The sequence below is a fragment of the Alligator mississippiensis genome, chromosome 4, assembly GCF_030867095.1.
Source record: "Alligator mississippiensis isolate rAllMis1 chromosome 4, rAllMis1, whole genome shotgun sequence".
Lineage (NCBI taxonomy): Eukaryota > Metazoa > Chordata > Crocodylia > Alligatoridae > Alligator > Alligator mississippiensis.
This window is the reverse complement of record NC_081827.1, coordinates 16603800-16623379: the sequence shown is the minus strand read 5'-3', so window position 1 is coordinate 16623379 and position 19580 is coordinate 16603800. Positions and strand designations below refer to the sequence as shown.

The window sequence follows — 19580 nt, the reverse complement described above, 5'->3', positions numbered from 1 at the left end:
AAGAATGCTGTGGGAGATGTATGAAAAGAAAAGCCTTGCTAAAGTCACAGTGTATCACATCTACTGTTTTCCCCACATCTACAGAGCCAGTCATCCCATCATAGAAGGCAATCAGGTTGGTCAGGCATGACTTTGCCTTGGTGAATCCATGCTGACTGTTCCTGATCACTTTGTCCTCCTCCAAGTGCATACACATGGATTCCTTGAGGATATGCTCCATGATTTTTCTGAGGACTGAGGTGATGCTAACTGGTCTGTAGTTCCATGGATCCTCCTTCTTCCCTTTCTTAAAGACAGGCATTATATTTTCTGTTTTCCAATTGCCCAGGACTTCCACTGATGGCCTCAAATTTTCAAAGATAATGGCCAGAGGCTCTGGAATCACATCAGCCAATGCCCCCAGTACCCTTGGATGCATTGTATTTGGCCCCATGAACGTGTATATGTCCAGCTTTTCTAAACCTGTCTTTTCACCACTGAGGGCTGCTCAGCTTCTCCCAAAACTGTGCTGCCTGGTGCAGTAGTCTGGGAGCTGACCTTGCCTGTGAAGTCCGAGGTAAAAAAGGCATTGAATACTTCAGCTTTTTCCTCATCGTCTGTCACTAGGTTACCTCCCCCATTCAGTAAGGGACCCACACTTTCCCTGACCTTCCTTATGTTGCTAACATATTTGTAGAAATCCTTCCTGTTACCCTTCACCTCCCTTGCTAGCTCCAACTCCAATTGCACTTCGGCCTTCCTGGTTTTATCTCTGCATGCCCAAGCAATATTCTTATATTCCTCCCTAGTCATCTGTTCAAGCTTCCACTTCTTGTAAGATTCTTGCTTGTGCTAAAGCTCACTGAAGTGCTCTCTGCTAAGTTAAGCTGGTCAGCTGCTGTACTTGCCATTCTTCCTTCACTACAGGAAGATTTGTTCTTGTGCCCACAGTAAGGTTTGTTTAAAATACAACCAGCTCTCCTGGACTCCTTTCCCTCTCATACTGGCTTCCCAGGAGATTCTGCCCATCGGTTCCCTGAGGGAGTCAAAGTCTGCTTTCCTGAAGTCCAGGGACCATATTATGCTGCTCTCCTTTCTTCCTTTTGTCAGGATCCTGAACAAAATCATCTGATGGCACTGCTTCCCAAATTGCCATCTTGCAAGGTCACAGCAACCATATAAATTGGGACAACACAAAAAGAGACTACAAGACTGCTATTCACTGAAAAAAAAAAAGGCTTAGATTTCCTTTGACTAGGAACTCAAGGATGTACTGGACTTTGGATTGGCAGGGACCCTAGTTAGCTGTAGAGTCCATTTCTTTGTTGTTTCAGGCAATTATTCCACATAAGACCCCCCACTTCACTAGTCCTATTGGAAAGCTGTTCTAGAATCTCACCAAGCCTCTACATACAGAGCTCAAAAAAACTCAACAGCTTTAACATCAGACCACTGCATTGTAGACATTAACCTGTCATTTGTTATATGGGTAGTTTGTTCAGTGAAGTTCTAGGCAAGCACAGGTTTTGATTGCATGGAATACCAAAGTCAAGATGAAAAGATACAGGGTCAATTGCATTTGCATGTCACTGTTGATAAGAAAGAAGCTAGGCAGGATGGTGCCTTGGAGACTAACTGAATCAGAAGCGCAAGCTTTCACAAGCAACAACTATCTCTATCAGATACTATGAATGGATCATAAGACGGAAAAGGAAAAGGGACAGGGAAGAGGAGGGGTAACAAGTGGATCAATTTGACCAATGGAAATGAACAAGGCAGTTAAATCCTGAAAGGACACTGGAATAAACAGCTAATGCAGGTAGTAGAATAAGGTTTTGTAGGCCCTGTTGAGACCACAGTAAATAAAAGTCAGGCAGTGGATTATTTCTTGTTCTGCAGTTTCATATTGAAGTAGGTTTTTTTTAAAGTTTTTTTTAGTTTGCAGACAGCTACTCTAGAATTGTGGTGGAAGGTTAAGGTGCTCTACCACCAGCTTTTGCATACTTTTTCCATTGCTGTTGAATCTGTGCCCATGTAAACCATTGCCCTGGCTGACCAGTGTAGGAAGCAGGGAGGCATTATAAGCAGGGTTGGTGTACAAAATGTTGGTGGAGGAGCACATGAAGGAATTCCAGATGTTATAATTACTGTTGCTTGGTCCAGTGATATTGTGGTGTGTTGATGAGGGGGCCAAACAGGCATCCGAGTCTGAAGCAAAGCCTAGTGGCTTGGTGAGAATTAGTGTTACAGTCTGCTGCTAGGGCTATATCATTTGAAGTTGGAGGACTACACAAGGACAGACTAGTCCCCCAAGACTTGGTTGAGATGGTCATCATTTTTAGGGAGGAACTGAAAGTCACTGATGATTGACATGCAAGCTAAAGAAAAACCATCATCCTCTGTACTTTATACACACTGTCATGTGTTGGGGTGTAGGTGGTCTTTTGTCTTTTTAGGAAAAGTCAAATGAACCATAAGAAAGACATTCAGACTGTTCACATCATATAATCACCTAACTAATCCCACTCTGCCTCAACACTGAAACAATGTTCAATTAGAAAAGATAGAAATTTATGTCAGCAGAACAAGATTAACTCCACCCAAGAGTACTGAGGGAGCTGGCCGAGGTTATTGTAGGACCCCTGGTGAAGCTTTTCCAAAACTCATGGCACTCAGAGGAGATCCCTGAGAGTTGAAAGAGGGCCAATGTTGTGCCCATCTTCAAGAAGGGGAAGAGGGAGGACCCAGGCAACTATAGACCAATCAGCCTAACTTCTATCCCAGGGAAAATCCTAGAAAAACTCATCAAGGAGTTGTGCGATACACTCACAGAGGGTAGGATTCTGAACGATAGCCAGCATGGCTTCATTGTGGGCAGGTCTCATTTTACCAATCTCATCTCCTTCTATAACCAGGTATTTCACCACCTGGATGTGGGAGAGGACATCAACATTATATACCTAGACTTCCAAAAGGTCTTTAATTTAATATCCCATGATATCCTCATAGGAAAATTGGAAGATTGTGAGTGTAACTGCACAACAGTTAAGTGGGTAGGGAACTGGCTGTGAGGTAGGACCCAGAGATTTCTCATGAACAGATCTATGTCATCCTGGTGAGAAGTGGCCAGCGGTGTCCCTCAGGGGTCTGTGCTTGTTCCAGTGCTTTTCAACGTCTTTATCAATGATTTGGATGTGGAGGTGAAGAGCTCATTGGTCAAGTTCATGGATGACACCAAGCTATGGGGGAGCATGGTCACACCTGAAGATAGGTTGCAGATTCAGGCAGACCTCGACAGGCTGGAGAGTTGGGCAAATCAAGACTAGATGAAGCTCAACACTGAGAAGTGTAAAGTGCTCCTTCTGAGAGCAAATGATTCCCCAACATACATACAGACTAGATGGCACCAATATGACTAGCACCATGACTGTAAGGGACCTACGGGTAATAATCAACCATTGTATGAACAAGAGCCGTCAGTGCAATATTGTAGCCAGCAGGACAAACAATACTCTAGCATGCATCAACCAATGTATCTCATATAAAACCAAGGAAGTGATTTTTCCATTGTATTCTGCACTAGTGAGACCTTGACTGGAGTACTAAATCCAGTTCTGGGAGCCGCACTTCAACAAGGACGTGGAAAAACTTGAGAGTCCTGAGAAGAGCCACTCATATGATCAGAGACGTGCAAGGCAGACCATATGAGGGGGGCTGAGGGACTTGAGAACTCTTCAGCCTAAAAAAGAGAAAGCTGAGAGAGGACTTAGTAGCAGCTTACCACTACATCAGGGGAATACTTCAAAAGCTTAGTGAATGACTGTTCACCAGGGCACCCTTGGGGAAAACAAGGAGTCATGGCCACAAGCTCCTGGAAGACGGCTTCAGGCTCAACTCTAAGAAAAACTTCTTCACAGGCAGGGTTTCCAGACTGTGGAATAAACTCCCTCCAGAGGTGGTGCAATCACCTACCCTGGAAATCTTCAAGAGGAGACTGGATGGTCACCTTGCTTGGGTCACCTGACCCCAGTTGTCTTTCCTGTCTAGTGCAGGGGGCTGGACCCGAGGATCTTGCAAGGTCCCTTCTAGTCCCTAACAATCTATGCATCTATTAATGTTATTAAACGAAGTTCTGGATGCATATTAGGATTGCACCAGTCAATTTTGTACCTAATCTGAATTACAAAGTGATGCAGAGAAAACAGACAAACTAGGCCCCTGGCAAACATTGCAATTAAGATGCAATGAACCTGTTAATTATGCTATAAATAGTAAACCTGCCACAAGTTCAAGGAAGTAATAGCACAACAAAATGGGAATCCAGCCACACAAAAAGTGATGTATTCTTATGTTTGGTTTCCATTGCATCTTAAATTGACAGTGTGGCAGGGTAATCAGAGCCAGCTCAAGACACTGATGACATCCTGGGGTTGCAACCAACTACAAGCCAGTTGCTTGTCAGGACCAGCCCCAGGACTGCCCCAGTATCTGGAACCAACTCTAGTGCAGTCCCAGGGCTGGGACCAACAGTCTGTTGTTAGTCCCAGCCCTGGGATGACGCCAGAGTCTGGAACAGGCTCTGTTGGTCCCAACCTTAGAGGAACACATCAGTCTGCTGATTTTTGGTCCCAGCCCTGAGAAAGCACAGGAGTCTTAGAGAGATGAGGGAAGAAGGAAGAGAGAGAACATGCACCAGGCTGCATTCAGCAAATGGCTACCCTAACATAACTGTAGGCACCTTACGTTTGCATCCATGTTACTTAACCCAGGATATTTTTGCTGTTATTTTACCTCTCTGTGCAACTTTCTCCCAATTCTCATCTGGATTCAGGCAGTTGTTTCCATTATCTCTCTGCTCCATTATTTACCATGGTGTAAATATGAAGTGTGTCTAGATGTTAAAGACTTGTGTTTGATATCCCTATTCAGATAATTCTACAGTATCTGCAATTTAATCGGTTGGTTGATGTCATGGCAACTAGATTTCTCTCTCTCCCGTGTTATTTTCCTTAGTTATTTGGATTTTTTTTCCCTAGAAGGTAATCATTTCTGTCTTTTTCTTTTCTTTTGCATTAAAGCAGTGTGGGGGTATATTACAAAGCAGTGCCACTTAAAATTGTGATTTGTCTTCTAAAATGTCATTGTAACCAATACACTACTGTAACAAACTTGCTAAAGGCTGAGGGAGGCTTGACATTTTAGTATTTTTTAACTCCCCCACACATTGCTCCCTTGAACCACAGCTAGATGTGGCTGGAGGTAATGAAGCTAACCCCTTCATTGCCAGAAGCTATGGCACGACTCTATAATACCAAAAACTAGATAAAAAACAAAACACACGTCAGAGTCAATAAGTTTTTCATAGGCATTACTAGGCTTTAATCAGTGTTTCTTCCCTCCAAGGTGACCTGAAGCCTTGCCAAGATAAAAGCTTTTCTGTATTAAAGCAGCAGATGTGCACATCAGAAGCTTAGAAGATTAAATCATTTGACCAGTTCACTAAATACACACTACTAGCCAATAAAAAACATCCTAATAAACCCAGGATAAAATCTTTTGTTAAGTCTAAAAACACTTGCATAAAGCAAATATTGACCATTTATGTGATGGGTTATGGATTTTTTATTCAGAATTGATTAATTTTGCCTCATTTTCTGACCTGTAAACATATTCACCTTTTTCCTCTTCCATCAGAGTAGAACATGAGTTTTATCACCTATTTCTAAGCAGTAAAATCCAAACTCTTGCCTTGATATTGGTCATATAATATTGTTTATTCCAAATGGCTGAACAACTTGAGTCAAATTTCTGACACAAACACTCTTATAAGAGCTTTCCACACAGTCTAATCATTTTAAATTTTGATTTTCAGTGACTATTTCTGCCAGGCAACCCTTTCAAGCTATTTAAGCCAGACACACAGCAACAAGATGGCAGCACAACCTAAGTAAAGTCATCACAATATGTCTTTTGCCATAATGTCCAACTTTCCCCTACCATAAGCATTTTGAGTGATACGTTTTGGCTCTCTTGAATTATCTGACGTGAGCTTGGGTAACAGAAAACTGCAAGAACAATCCCTTTCAAAAGTCCCACACAATTTAATAAGGAAGAATATAGACCGATTGGGCTGACATTTAATAAGTTACTATTTAAATTTAATGGTGAATGAGCTCCAATTTCGTAAGAGTTTTGAATGGGCCTGTAGAGTTTTATGGCAAGTATATTTGACGTTACATTCTAGACAATGATTCAAAAATACTTGTAAGAAGAAGTCGATAGAAATGTCCACAAAGGCCCTAGGTTTTGTTTTGATACTTTAAAACTAGCAACACTTTTGACTCAACTCATCCATGGTCCTAGGTCCATTTACTGTCTCCCAGCCCACTCTTTGTCAGCATCTCACATGCTTATTTTTCTGGTGTAACCAGTTATGTACTATGGAGATGTCAGAGACACTAGCACTAAATTCTCCTTGATATGATAAAGGTGGTGGTGGAGGCTCTCAGGCTTTCATAAAAGTCTTCTGGGTTCTGAAATATCCTTTGTATCATGCAGCTAAGTATAATCAGATACCAGCACCCCCGTACATCAGCTTATTATTCAAGCCCTCTCTTCAAAGGCTATTCTTTTTTAAATGAATGCTGTATTAGGTCATAAAATCTGGGTTGTATTAGGAGCGGGAGGGTATTTCATAGCACTGGGGCCTCTTGCTTTGTTTTGATAATTTTAAGGAGTTGGCAGGACACTCCAAGCTTGCTGCAAAACACTTTGGAGTTTTTTTTCGGTTCATGGAAATACAAAATACATGGGGTTGGTCATTATTTATGTATTTGAAGTTTTCTTAAAGTACTTGAAGGTACTCTGTTCCCTTCAGTTTCTGCATTAGGAAATCCTCACTAAAATAATGAGTAATTTGAGGTGGAGAACTACATTCTCTGCTGCATCTCCATTTCCATTTGGTTGAGTTTAGCAGAAACAGGGGCTTCTCAGGAGGTTGTTACAGCTCCAATTTTCTCACTAAAAGCTGCTAAAGAGCAAGCTATACATCACAAACAATTGGCAATGCCAAATAGCTTATTGTGCCCTAGTCATCTTCCCCTCTACCCCATCCTGTTTGTTCCTTAGTGGGACACAAGTACACAGCTTATGCCCTGCAGAGGAAGATGCCAAGGCTAGAGGAGTAAGGTGAAGATACACGTTACATTTAAAAGCAAACTAACTGCACTTAAGACATGAGCATCCACACATTAAAGCTTGTTAACTCTGCTAAGTGCCCTCTGAACATCTCAGAATTATGCCACTTAAGGCAAGGGTTAACTCTGGGCCATGCTACCTCTCTCATGTTAGGGTAACTTTAGTCTGCTCCACAGAGATAAAACAAGTAATTTGAAGTCCTCCAGCATCCTAGGATGCGCTGCTCCCAACCCACCCCTTCCTCCACCACAGCAAGGATAGAGCCCAGGTGCCCTAGCTTCTAGCCATGCCCCTACTTGCCAGCCCTTGAAGGCAAGTTACAGCTGTTCAGGCAAGAAATGGCATGACCTTTAGCGTGCAATTGCTCACAACATGTTCGAGCTTCAACACCACTTTTTTTCCCATAATTTCAGTATATTCTTAAGTGTAACACGTTACTTCACCCGAAGAGGCAGTTGCATATTTTCAGTTTCCTTACACAAGAGTATCCTCAGCAAGTGACAGGAGAAAAGGTTATTCCCACTGCCTCTTCTATAACATTTTCAATTAGATGCATTTTGAAGTACACTTGAAAAATCGCAGCGCTTTTATCACCCTGCAAGATTTTGAGCCCTTAATTCAAAATGTTGAATTCTTCCAATTCTTAACAAAAAATGGGTGTCTGCTTTTCTGGCATCTGAGCTGAGTGCCTTTTCTAGAGTAAGGGAAGTGTATGAGAGTGATGAAGTTGTTTAGCACTGCAGGCTAGGAGGACAGAATTCAGACTTTTCCTTGGCAACAGGAGAATCCTGCTGAACACAGACATTTGTTTTACCGTTATTAGTTAAAATGCATAATTACTTGAGGAACACATCTGAATTCTGCCATGTAATAATTCCCAGCTCCTCAAGGAGGAGCCTGTACACAATCTAACTACAAAAAGTCAAGATTTTCAATGGGCAAAATCCTTTATTCATAGTGCCTGTCCTAGCACATTTGCCTACTACCTTATATAAATGGTGAAAGGGTTGCATTCTGGAAAGCAAAGGCAGCTTCCACCCTGAATAACATGTAAATGAGCCTAGGACAGACAAACAGACCTCAGAACCTTAAAAAGAGATTTTTTCTGCTTTCATTTTGTTTTTCTCTTTACTTGCTTCAAATTTTATTTCAAGACTTACCTAGAAATACATATTTTTATTACTTAGAAAATTGACCTGAGTTTTTAGCTTATGCTTTACAATTCTTGACTAGCAGATATGCATCTAGATCACAGTTTTACAATTTTAGCTTTAACAAGACCAATAAGGAGGTGCACTGAAAATTATATATATTTTAAAGCTTTCCCAGTAAACTATGCATAGCATGTACAAGACTGATAATGAACTGTTTATGCAACTATTCAGATTTTTGCTTATTAAAGACAGCAGCAGGCATGCATGTACAGAAACAAATCTGCTTTTTCATTCATAGATAAACAAAAACAGCTAGCAAGCCTCTCCCATATGCCAACAACTCTTCTGCTTCCTCTGAAACCTCTCCCTTCAAGTCCCTTCCCATATGGGCCCAGTTTGACAAGGAACTCTTGGTGAAACTTAATGGATGCTTAATTTGATAATGATTGAACTGAAATGCAGTAGAGCTGTTGATAAAGCACATCCATATATTATGAAAAATTGAAAGAAATGAATATTGCTCTTATTCAGTATTTTCTATGAATTCCTCCCACACAAGGGTTGAGTCAGATTCTTCAAAATTTCTGGAGGTGCAGGAAGGGTAGAAAGGTGTAGACACTTTACATTTACTTTGTTTCACATTCCCTATTTAAAGCAAGAAAGTAGAGAAAGGGGAAAGATAAATAAATAAATAAAAAATATCCCATTTCACCCTTGGCCTTTCCCTAATCTGCCTACCATTTATCTCTGTTGGTCACACACACACTTCCATAATTTTAACAGTTCTTACACACACATTTCTCTCTTCTCCCCACAACAAAGGACACTTCCAGCAACTTCACATCCATGTATAAAGGACAGAAAAGATGAAGTTGCCAAGGCTAAAGGAGTAAGGTGAAGTTACCACAGAGTCAGTGGGAAATTCAATGGTTTGTTTCCCCTCAGGAAGTGGGTTCTTTTTGTCTTTGAAGTCAGTTGTTCAAATGGCATACATTCCAGCTCAGAATATGGTATTATGGCATAATCACTTTAGCATGCAATCCTGTACAGGTTATAAAACCCCGGGTAAATAGTCTGTGCTAATCTCTACTGCTGAGGCTATGTCATTACTGCCAGCCAAGTTGGCTAGTTTCAAGCTAACTCAACTATGCCTCCATGAATATTAAACATACCTTTCAAGTGCCCCTTAGTAAAAACGCTAGCTTGGTTTGGAGCACAATGATGGTTCTAGTAACTATCAGAGATAATGTCAGCCTGGCAGAAATCAAACTAGTGGTCTAAAGCAAGGATGTTCACTAACTTGATAGAGAACCTTGAAAAGTCAAAACCCAGAAGGGACAAGACACAAGGAAAAAGGCTGTCTTCACAACAGCTCTTCCCAAAAAGATTCTTGAACTTCCAGTTGTTCCTCTATAGTAATGCTCTCGTACACAACAGGCCAGATCCTTAGCTAGCATACCAGTACAGTTACACTTTAAGTCTTAAAGCTATACTGATTTATAGCCAATAATCTGGCTCATAATTCTGTGAGCATTGCAAAATGTGAAATCCTTTGACACTATATTATGCCAAGGCCTGCAAAGAAAAAAATATATATATCTATAAAGCCAAGTTAGGAAACCTGTTTATAAAAATATAAAGCTGTTAGGAAGGCTAAGGCAGAGAGAGAACTAGGACTAGTGACCAGGATCAAAGATAACAAGAAGTCCTTTTTTAAATACATAGGGAGTAAAATGAAAGCACAAAAATTTCTAACAAATTCTTTGCCTCCATTTTTATGAGCAGGGACTGGGACATCTCCCCCACCGGGATTCCAGATGGAATCAGGAGAGGCACTGCCAGGCCTAGGGTCAGACAGGACCTAGTTAGGGAACTTCTGGTGGGGCTGGACATGTTCAAGTCACCAGGTCTAGATGATCTCCACCTCAGGGTGCTGAGGGAATTGGCAGAGGTCATTGCAGGACCCCTGGCACAGCTTTACAAGCACTCACGGTGCTCTGGCAAGGTGCCAGAGGACTGGAAAAGAGCCAATGTGGTCCCCATTTTCAAAATGGGGAGGAAGGAGGACATGGGAAACTATAGGCCCTTTAGTCATACCTCGGTCCTGGGGAAGCTCTTTGAGAAAATTATCCAGAAGCGCATCTGTGAGGGACCAGCAGGGGAGATTATGCTTAGGGGCAACCAACATGGGTTCATTAGGGGTAGGTCCTGTCAGACCAACCTGGTGGCCTTCTACGACCAGGCCACAAAATCCTTGGATGCAGGTGTCGTGGTGGATGTAGTCTTTCTGGACTTTAGGAAGGCCTTCGACACTGTCTCTCACCTCATTCTCATTAAAAAATTAGGCGACTGTGGCATCAATGCCTACACAGTCAGATGGGTCACAAATTGGCTGGAGGGCCACACCCAGAGAGTGGTGGTAGATGGGTCATTTTTGACCTAGAGGGACATGGGCAGTAGGGTCCCCCAGGGTTTGGTCCATGGGCCTGCATTGTTTAACATCTTCATCAGTGACTTGGATGGGGGGGTGAAAAGCACCTTGTTCAAATTCATGGATGACACTAAGGTGTGGGGATCTGCATGCTAGAAGGGAGGGACAGGCTATAACTAGATCTGGACAGGTTACAGGGGTGGGCGGATGAATATAGGGCAGGATTCAATACTAAGTGCAAGGTACTGCACCTAAGGAGAAAAAAACAGCAGCATATCTATAGGCTAGGGAGCTCCCTTCTCATCAGCACAGAGGCAGAAAAGGATTTTGGAATCATTATTGATTCCAAGGTGAACATGGGCTGTCAATGTGAGGACGTGGTCAGGAAGGCCAACCGCATCTTGTCATGCATCCATAGATGCATCACGAGCAGGTCTAAGGAAGTGATCCTCCCCCTCTATGCGACATTGGTCATGCCACAGTTGCAGTACTGCATCCAGTTCTGGGTGCCGCACTTCAGGAGGGATGTGGACAGCATCAAGAGGGTCCAAAGGAGGACCACTCACATGGTCAGGGGGCAGCAGGGCAGACCTTACAAGGAGAGGCTACATGGAGGCTGAACAGGTTCAGGTCCCAAGAGAAGACAGAGGGGATCTGGTGGCTGTCTATCAACTTACCGGAGGGACCAGCAGGGAATGGAAGAGTCCCTGTTCCCCTGAGCTCTACAAGGAGTAACTAGGAATAATGGCCACAAGTTGACTGACAGTAGGTCCAGGCTAGGCATCAGAAAGCACTACTTCACAGTCAGGGCGGCCAGGATCTGGAACCAACTTCCAAGGGAAGTGGTGCTTGCTCCTACCCTGGAGGTCTTCAAAAGGAGGCTAGATAAATCACCTTTCCTAAAACATACACCTAAAGCATTCTTTCCTGCCATGGCAGAGGGTCGGACTTCATAATCTGCTCAGGTCCCAACCAACTATGAAACTATGACGTTTGGATTTTTAATAGTTTCAGGAGATACTGAAAGTGGGGCATGCATTGATTCATGCCTGAGGGGACAAGATCTTTACCTTCTCATGAACCATATGAAAAAGTCTACCAGATTATGTCATAATGCAGTTATAGCATATGAGCAACATAGCTACCTGGCATTGTTTAATTGTTGAGTGCTTGACTTGGTAGCCTTAAAGTTGCTTTAGTATTGTATGCATTCTACACCCACAAATGCACCCCCCACACACACACCCCTCCCATCCATGTGGCAACTTACCAATGCCCAAGCATCACAGATGGGGATGGAGTTTTTAAAACCACTACAGAGATATCTGCATTTGAGCCAAGAAAGGAACTCAAAGATATAGTAGTCTGCCATCAACAGAAAGGGCCAAGACATGCATTTGGCTAATGGGTTTCATGGACATCCAACCATGGAGGAATATAAAGACTCAGGAATCATGAATACTAAGATCTGGAGGACAGTCTACTCTGCTGGAAACACTTCTGCTCATTACCCACAAAGTTATTATCTACACTCCTTCCCGTACCTTCTTGCCCCAGTCATATTTTTTCTTATACTTGATTCTTTGTCTCGGTTTCCTCAAATTCTCCTGAGCCTTCTTCATTAGCTCCTGAGGAAGAGATTGGCGAATCCCCTCTTCTCTCCCCACTGTTTTCCAACTTCATTCTTCATCTAATCTCAGCATATGTTCCTCCATAGTAGAACCCAGTCACAATATCCTTGTCCAGTTATGTCATCTGTCTCATTCCCTCTCCACATTCAAGTAATGCAACTTACTCTTCCATGCTACATGGCAGATGGGGAATACAGCCCAGGTGCGACCCTACTTGTTACTGCTGTTTGCTCTCAGCCAACGGCCACAACTGCATAAACAGTCTTACTCAGCAAGCAACTTGCCTAGCACAGTCTCAGCATTTAAGTTACTCATTCAGGTCTGGAAGCATTTGGAAAAGCCTTTGTATACACTCAAGTCGGGTAAATTAGAAGATCCTCACAGCAGTTGCATCATCTTGATTAAGAGCAGCATCTAACAGATTTTATAGGGATGTTTTAATAAGAATGTTTTGATGTTTGTCAGAGTCATTGTCAGCAGCCCCTCAAGATGAGGATGACAATCTTAAATAAGGAAGTCATTGATGAGTCTGTAAATGGCTGAGGAGGCTGATCTGAGATTTGCATGCTTGACTGTAGACAAGGCAAATAGTTCCAGAAGGAAGGAGTAGACCCTGGTGATATCAGGTCACAATTCTCTCCTTTTGTCTCTTTCATCCATCTGCTTCCACAGAGAAGCAAGTTAGCTCAAATCAATCAATACTTTGTCATACATCATGGTGGCACTGGGAATGATTCAGTGCTTGAATCCCCCAGGTATTGATGATAATACCATACTTTTTTTTTCATATTGGTCTCCAAGGTGTCCTTTAATCTCTTCTTTTGCCTACCTCTAGAGGGGTGACCTTTGGAGATTTTGGAGTATAGGACCTGTTTTGGGAGCTGGTTGTCAGAGATTCTTGTGACAGTCCCTGTCCAACAGAGCTGGTGCCATAATTTAACATGGATTCAATACTGGTGGCATTTACTTGAGCCAGAATACTGGCATTCATTCTTCTGTCTTTCCAGTTGATATGGAGGATTTTCTGAAGAGAATTTTCTGTTTTGTTTTTTTTTTGTAGGATCAGCCAAAAACAAAACAAGCTTGCCCACTTCCAGGGTGGAGTATGATATGGTATTTTGTTTTAAATCACTGCCTTATTCAAAATGTGGAATGAATAAAGTGCTGGAACAGAATTTCCTAAACTTTAAACTCTTAGTAGCTCTGAAGTCTAATTTACTCATGCTGACTTGTATTATAAAAAAGATAAATTGCACCCTTTTTTTACTGTCCTCTTTCTGTGTAAAGCAAGGATTTTTTTTGGTGATATCTTTTATTAGATCAACTGTACTGTCATGGCCTTAACTTTTCTGCCTAATGGTCTCTAATGTAAAATAGAAACATACTGTATTTACTTGAATTCAGGATGAGATTCTTCCATTCTCCTCCCTAGTTACCGTGGTGGGGGGGTCATCTTGGATATGAGTATGGGCCTAGGGAAGATGGTGGCTCTATGCTGAAGCCAGAGCTGAGCTGCCACCTGTCCTTAGCTGGGATGGCCTGTGTGGCAGGAGAGAGAGCTTACAGGCGAGGGAGCCCTGGGGAGACCATGCAGCCTCCCTCCGTCTCCCTCTTTTACCTTCAGAGCTGCTCCCTCCTCCTTTTACCTTCTGCTCCTCCAAACCCTCTAGCCCTGACTTGGCCTGGCTGGGGTTGGGCCAGGGCCACCGTTACTGCTGACTATCCCAGAGCTGGGGCAGAGCTGCAACAGAAGGTAACCAAAGGGAGGTGGGTTGGGGAGAGCAGGCACAGGTGGCCAGAGCGGGTGAGGGCAGCACAGAGGGGCAGGTGGCAGGCACAGAGTGGGGTAGGGGTCTGGACCCTCTCACTCCACTGCCACCTTCCCCACCACAACAATAGAGTGGGGTGTGGAGTGGAGGGGGACAAATTTAAGAAAGCCTTCCACTAGTTAGACTCAATACATGGAAAGATTTTAACACTGCATTTATAACTCCCCATGCATAGAATCTAATTATTGGTGCATTGTCTTAAAATTAGAAGTCATCTCGAATTCGGGTAAATATGGTGCTTAGAGTTTGGAATTTTCAATGATGTATTGATGTCTTAATACCTTTGATGATGTGTATAGTAGAAAGGAAACGTTTTAATCAATTGCAGCATGGAAAAACCCTGTAGGCAGCTAGCTAGATCCCAAATGTAGCATTCCAGAATACTGTTCTACCACTTGCAATCATGGTCATATACTCATTTTCCTTATATGGCAGAGATGCTGACTAAAGGTATTTGGTAGCATTTATGTGGGTCCCTATTATGCTGATGTTTAATAGCAGGAATAGGATCTGAAGTCTCTTTATTCTAGATCAGTGTCTGATATAAAATTTGTGTTTGCTTGAGCTAATATTGCCGTTACAATATTTCTGTTTAAGTGTAGCTTTATTGAATTCTCTTGGTGCATATTTTGATATAGAGTAAGGGAAAGTCATTACCATTTTTCCCCACTACTGAAACCTTGCAGTGAGATCTCATTCAGCAAACAAGCTAAAAACACTGATATAACAGTTTTCACAGAGCCCATTTTAAGATCAAAAGCTAATATATACAAGGGTCTAGACTACAATTCAATGAAACACTTGCCCTGACTTCCACTATGACCTGACCCAACACATACAGTCCTTGAGGCTACTCATTCAAGAAAGGATTCCAAGAGTAGACCTTGTGAATATTTATGATGATGGTTTATATAGATCTGCTTTCTCAAAAATCTGATTTCTCGAGAGAGAGAGAGAGAGAGAGAGACATGAATTTAAATGTGTCTATCGTTATCACAAACTGAAGCAAAAAAATGCCTTGTCAGCCACAATTCTGAACAAACAGTGAATGTGTTACCAGTATAATTCATACCATGCAAATGATTCCAATAATCTTTTTTTCCGAGGAGGGTATTTCAAGTACTGCCAGATTTTTTTTGTGTGCAATAAGCACACCTTATACTGTAATCATGAAGGAGTCCTATAGTTCTTGGCAATTCACTTCAATCAGACAAAAGGGTGGCTCAGAATCATGCAGAACTGAATCCTAAAACTTGAATACAATGACTATATTACTTTGAAAATGTGCGTTTCTCAGCATTTCATGCTTTCTCATTCTGGGTCTTACTTTCTTTCTGCTTCTGTTAAAAGCAGCTCCCCACCATAATTTCAAAGGAAGCTACTTATAATACATACATTTGTACAACTAAACTCATCCCTGGGTCTATTCTACAAGAATTAAAAACGGCACTAGCATTGATTTGGTCCTACCTGCTACTTCCAGAGTTTCTGTCATTAGTCTTGGATTAATTTACATTTCAGGGTAGCATGTAAATGAATCTGTGCAACACTCAGGGCCTGAACTGCTTCTCAGACTCCAACCTACCTCAGTTATCTCCATATGCTGTTGTGTAGTATCTGCAGCAGTAGCAAGGACATAATTTCAGTACTAACATCCAGGATAAAAGAAATTCAGCATCATTGCCCACTTCGTTGAAGCCGCATAGCTGTTTTGGTCCCCTAACAATCATCAATAGATTAGGGAATGGATCAGTGGCTGTATAGAGATCCTTCCAAATAGGAGTCTTGTGTATTCCTAGTAAATCCTAGGGAGTGCCCTAGACCTAGACATTCAGCTAATGAGAGCTTTAGGATGTCCCCTAAAAATTAAATAGGAAACCAGATCCTGTGTTCTCCCTAAAGAACTTCCACTATTTGGATTCACAACCAGTGGCATGAGAGGGAATCTGGAAAAAGGCTGTGGGAAACCTCAGGGTATGGGAAGAAACTTGACTACAAATGCACCCCAAATTACTATTCCTTTTTCTTCAGTGGTGTTTTTGAATTTAATGCTCATTGGATAAAACGTTCCAATCTAACCAAGCCACACTTCTGGCTTGCTCTCCTCTCAGCCTCACAACATTTCATTTTTTGGATGCCCAGTGGACCAGCTGCCACAGAAGTAAAAGTTGTGCTGGTAATGCTACTATAGTCTGGTGAGTTGAACACTTTGCCAGAAAGCAGGTGTCATAAACTTATCTAGGGGGGAGACCCCCAAAACCTAGAGTTTCTCTCCACTCACCCCAAGGAACAGACTGAGGTTGCCCTGGGATAGCTCCCTACCCCACTAGACCTCAGGTCCACTGCCCTTATACCAAACCTGGCAGACATAGGAGAGAATATCGGCCCCTCCTTTCTGGTTTAAGAGAATTTATAGGTCTCCCTCTCCATACAGAGAGTTAGCTTGGAATATGCCATGCCCATAAATTCCCCTTTCCACAGACAGTCAGTAAGGAGACAGACAACAGAAGGACTTATTACATACCAGACAGAACAGCAACACCAGAAAAGTTTCTTATCCTCTCATCTGGCTACCCCCGACATCCATGGGAGTCCTTGTCAGAGTCCTTAGAGACTGGCCTTTATGCTGATTCTACCAGACCTGGTTCACTGGGGACCTCGACACTCCAAAACCTGGGATTCAAAGACAAAGCACAGCCCACAGCTGAATGCCTCAATCACTCCCCAGCAGCACGATGACTTCCCACCAGGAACAGGATTGTCATGAGTGACCAGAATTGTCCAGAGGGTTCTTGTCCCTTTAGGATACCTGGAGCCTCTCTCACTGGAGGGCCATTTCCCTCAGATGCCTCTTTATTGTGGAGTTGATTTAGTCCCATCACAGGCAGACAATGCCTTTCAGTGTGTGCTAAATAACTCACTAGATTATCTTCTGGTTACATCATGACATTACAAAAGCATATTTCCATAAAAATGTCATAACACACACAAATATGAGAGAGTGACACAAGTGAATCTGGCTTCACCCTTGCTACAAATAGAGACTAAACTCCATAGGAGTAAAATCTAATTAGGGAGAATAAGCATGCATGCCACACAGTGAAGCTCAAAAGGTCTGGGTTTTGGGGGGAGTGGGGAGGTGAACCCTTTCTGGGTTAAAAAAAAAAAAAGAGGAGGAGTGGATCTGGGTCTCCCACCCCTTTGGCAAGTGCCCTAACTACTGGCCTAAGGTAGAAGGGCCCTGGAAGGAAGTTACTGAGTATTTGGCTGTAGCCATGTTGGTTTACGGACATAGCCAGGCAAGGTCCATGGTTAGCTGTAATAGCTTTCATTAGACCAACTGAATACTCAGTTGGTTTAATGAAAGGTTTTACAGCTAACCAAGAACCTTGCCTGAATGTTCATTACACACTTGTGTAACACACAGGTGAAAGGAACCTGAAATCAACATATACATAGCTTCCTAACATAAAGATTTCCAGCTATTTATGTTAAACTCTTCTGTTGTGCCTGGGGTAATTCAGGCAGCACATGCAAGATGAATATGGTTGCATTTAATAGAAGCCGAAGGGCTCTTTGGCCAGTAGTTTTTTATTCATGGTTAAAAAATGATAGAGAGCACTGTATGGGGACTGCAGTTAAAGTGCATAGAAGATGCAAGTTTGGCTGCTAGTAATGAAATACTTGCATGTACTTCATTACTAGCTGCTTGATCACATTATGACTTTAATATCTTAAACATATTTGTGCCAAAAGTCCTGCCAAGTCTCTTTCCAATCCTGCCAAAATAGACAAAGGGCATATGAACATTTACTGTGGCTTGAAGAGATTCATTGGGATTCAAACTAGGCTGTGCACTGCTTGATAAGATTTCATGTGTTCTTAACAACCTGGACTGAAACCAAGGAAGTAGTCAAGATCATTGTCACAAATGAAGTTCAAGCCTTCAGGTAGGGTATTGTTTCATGAGATCAAAGGCAAAAATCCTAGTCCACTGATTACAAAAGTAATTGTGCATAAGTCCCCCTGCTGCTGGGTAATGGATAGCTTCATCTCCACATCCTCCAGTTCAAATGGCTTTCATATAAATTTAAGAGGAGGCAGGCTCTAACCAATATGTATTGATAAGGTCACACTTGAGTGTTTCCCTGTATCCTCCAAGATACCAGGAGGAAAGGTAATGTGAGATTTATTGTTCAACCCTTTCTAACTAATCTCTTGGGTGGATTGTCATTCTGATGCATCTTTTTCAATATATGGGAGTAAGAGGTGGGGTGGAAGAGAAGGGAGAAGGTTGAGTTTTGCATCATTTTTCAGTAGTCAACTTAGTTTTGCCAGTTGTTGGATGCATATGCCATCCATAGAGCTTGATTCAGAAGTGACATGATACGCCTGGATTACTGGAAGCTGTTAGAAATCTAACGGAGTGACTTTCCCTGTAATTATCTGTGTATTACCTGGATGGGCTAAATGACTCTTCAACCTCCAGCTCGGAACACAGCAAGCAATTGTGTTTCATGAAAAACTTTCCAGAATTTATTTTTCTAATTCAAGAAAAGAATGAAAATGAGCATAGAAAATATATTACAAAACAACAGGGAACCATCAATATGCAAGTGCACGTACATGTACAAGAATACACAATTAAAATACTGACGTCAAATATGGCAGGAAGTTCATGTCCCTTTGGCAGCCAATTCAGAATATATGTTTTCATTAGAAAAATCAGCCCTGGTAAAGCAGGTATTAAGCCTATGTTGCTACCTCCCAATCTAGTGTTTTAACCACAACTATAGGGACAGCCAGTTCAATATTTCTATCAAAACACAGTATTTTTTGCCAAATCATAAATGGTTTCAACTAAAGATAGTTATTTTTCTCTTTTGGACCTTACCCCAGTTAGTGGTCTTTTCTCACTTGTAAATGAGTGGGTTGAAGCTCTCCTTACTTGCAAACTGTTGTAATCCACTGTTGAACAGCATCTGCTTATTTGTTTAGCAGTGCAAGCTTTGCTGAGCAAAACTTCTAGCTATACATTAGTGACTTTCTCATCAGCATCCAAGTGCAGTTCAAGGCTGTAATACTGGTATCAGAGCCATGTGTTAAATGTTTCCCTGAACACCACCTTCCTGCTTTACAGCTTGAGATCACACGACTAGCTCCCATTTGTAGCCCTGAAATTAAAAAGACTCCAAGGAAGGGCAGGCAGAGTTTAGCTTGAATAATTTTATTCTGAAACTCATACAAGTTTGTATGTTAGACTCTTCTGACAGCTGAGCTTGCCTCCATTCTTTAACAGAAAGCTTTTCCTATAAATAGAGCTCAGTCTCAAACGGCAAAGGAACCAGAGAAAAATGAC

The 19580-nt window shown here is 42.1% G+C and overlaps 1 long non-coding RNA gene across 1 annotated transcript in view; it reads right to left on the bottom strand.

Annotated features, from left to right (window-relative positions):
• Window positions 1-19377, bottom strand: part of LOC109283166 (uncharacterized) — a 197242-nt gene extending 177865 nt beyond the window's left edge. The window contains exons 1-2 of the long non-coding RNA XR_002090247.2: window positions 19116-19377; window positions 16746-16894 (exon numbers count right to left, since the gene is read on the bottom strand). This is a non-coding gene — a long non-coding RNA (uncharacterized LOC109283166). The remainder of the gene's footprint in view (window positions 1-16745; window positions 16895-19115) is intronic.
• Between the last annotated feature and the right edge of the window lie 203 nt (window positions 19378-19580).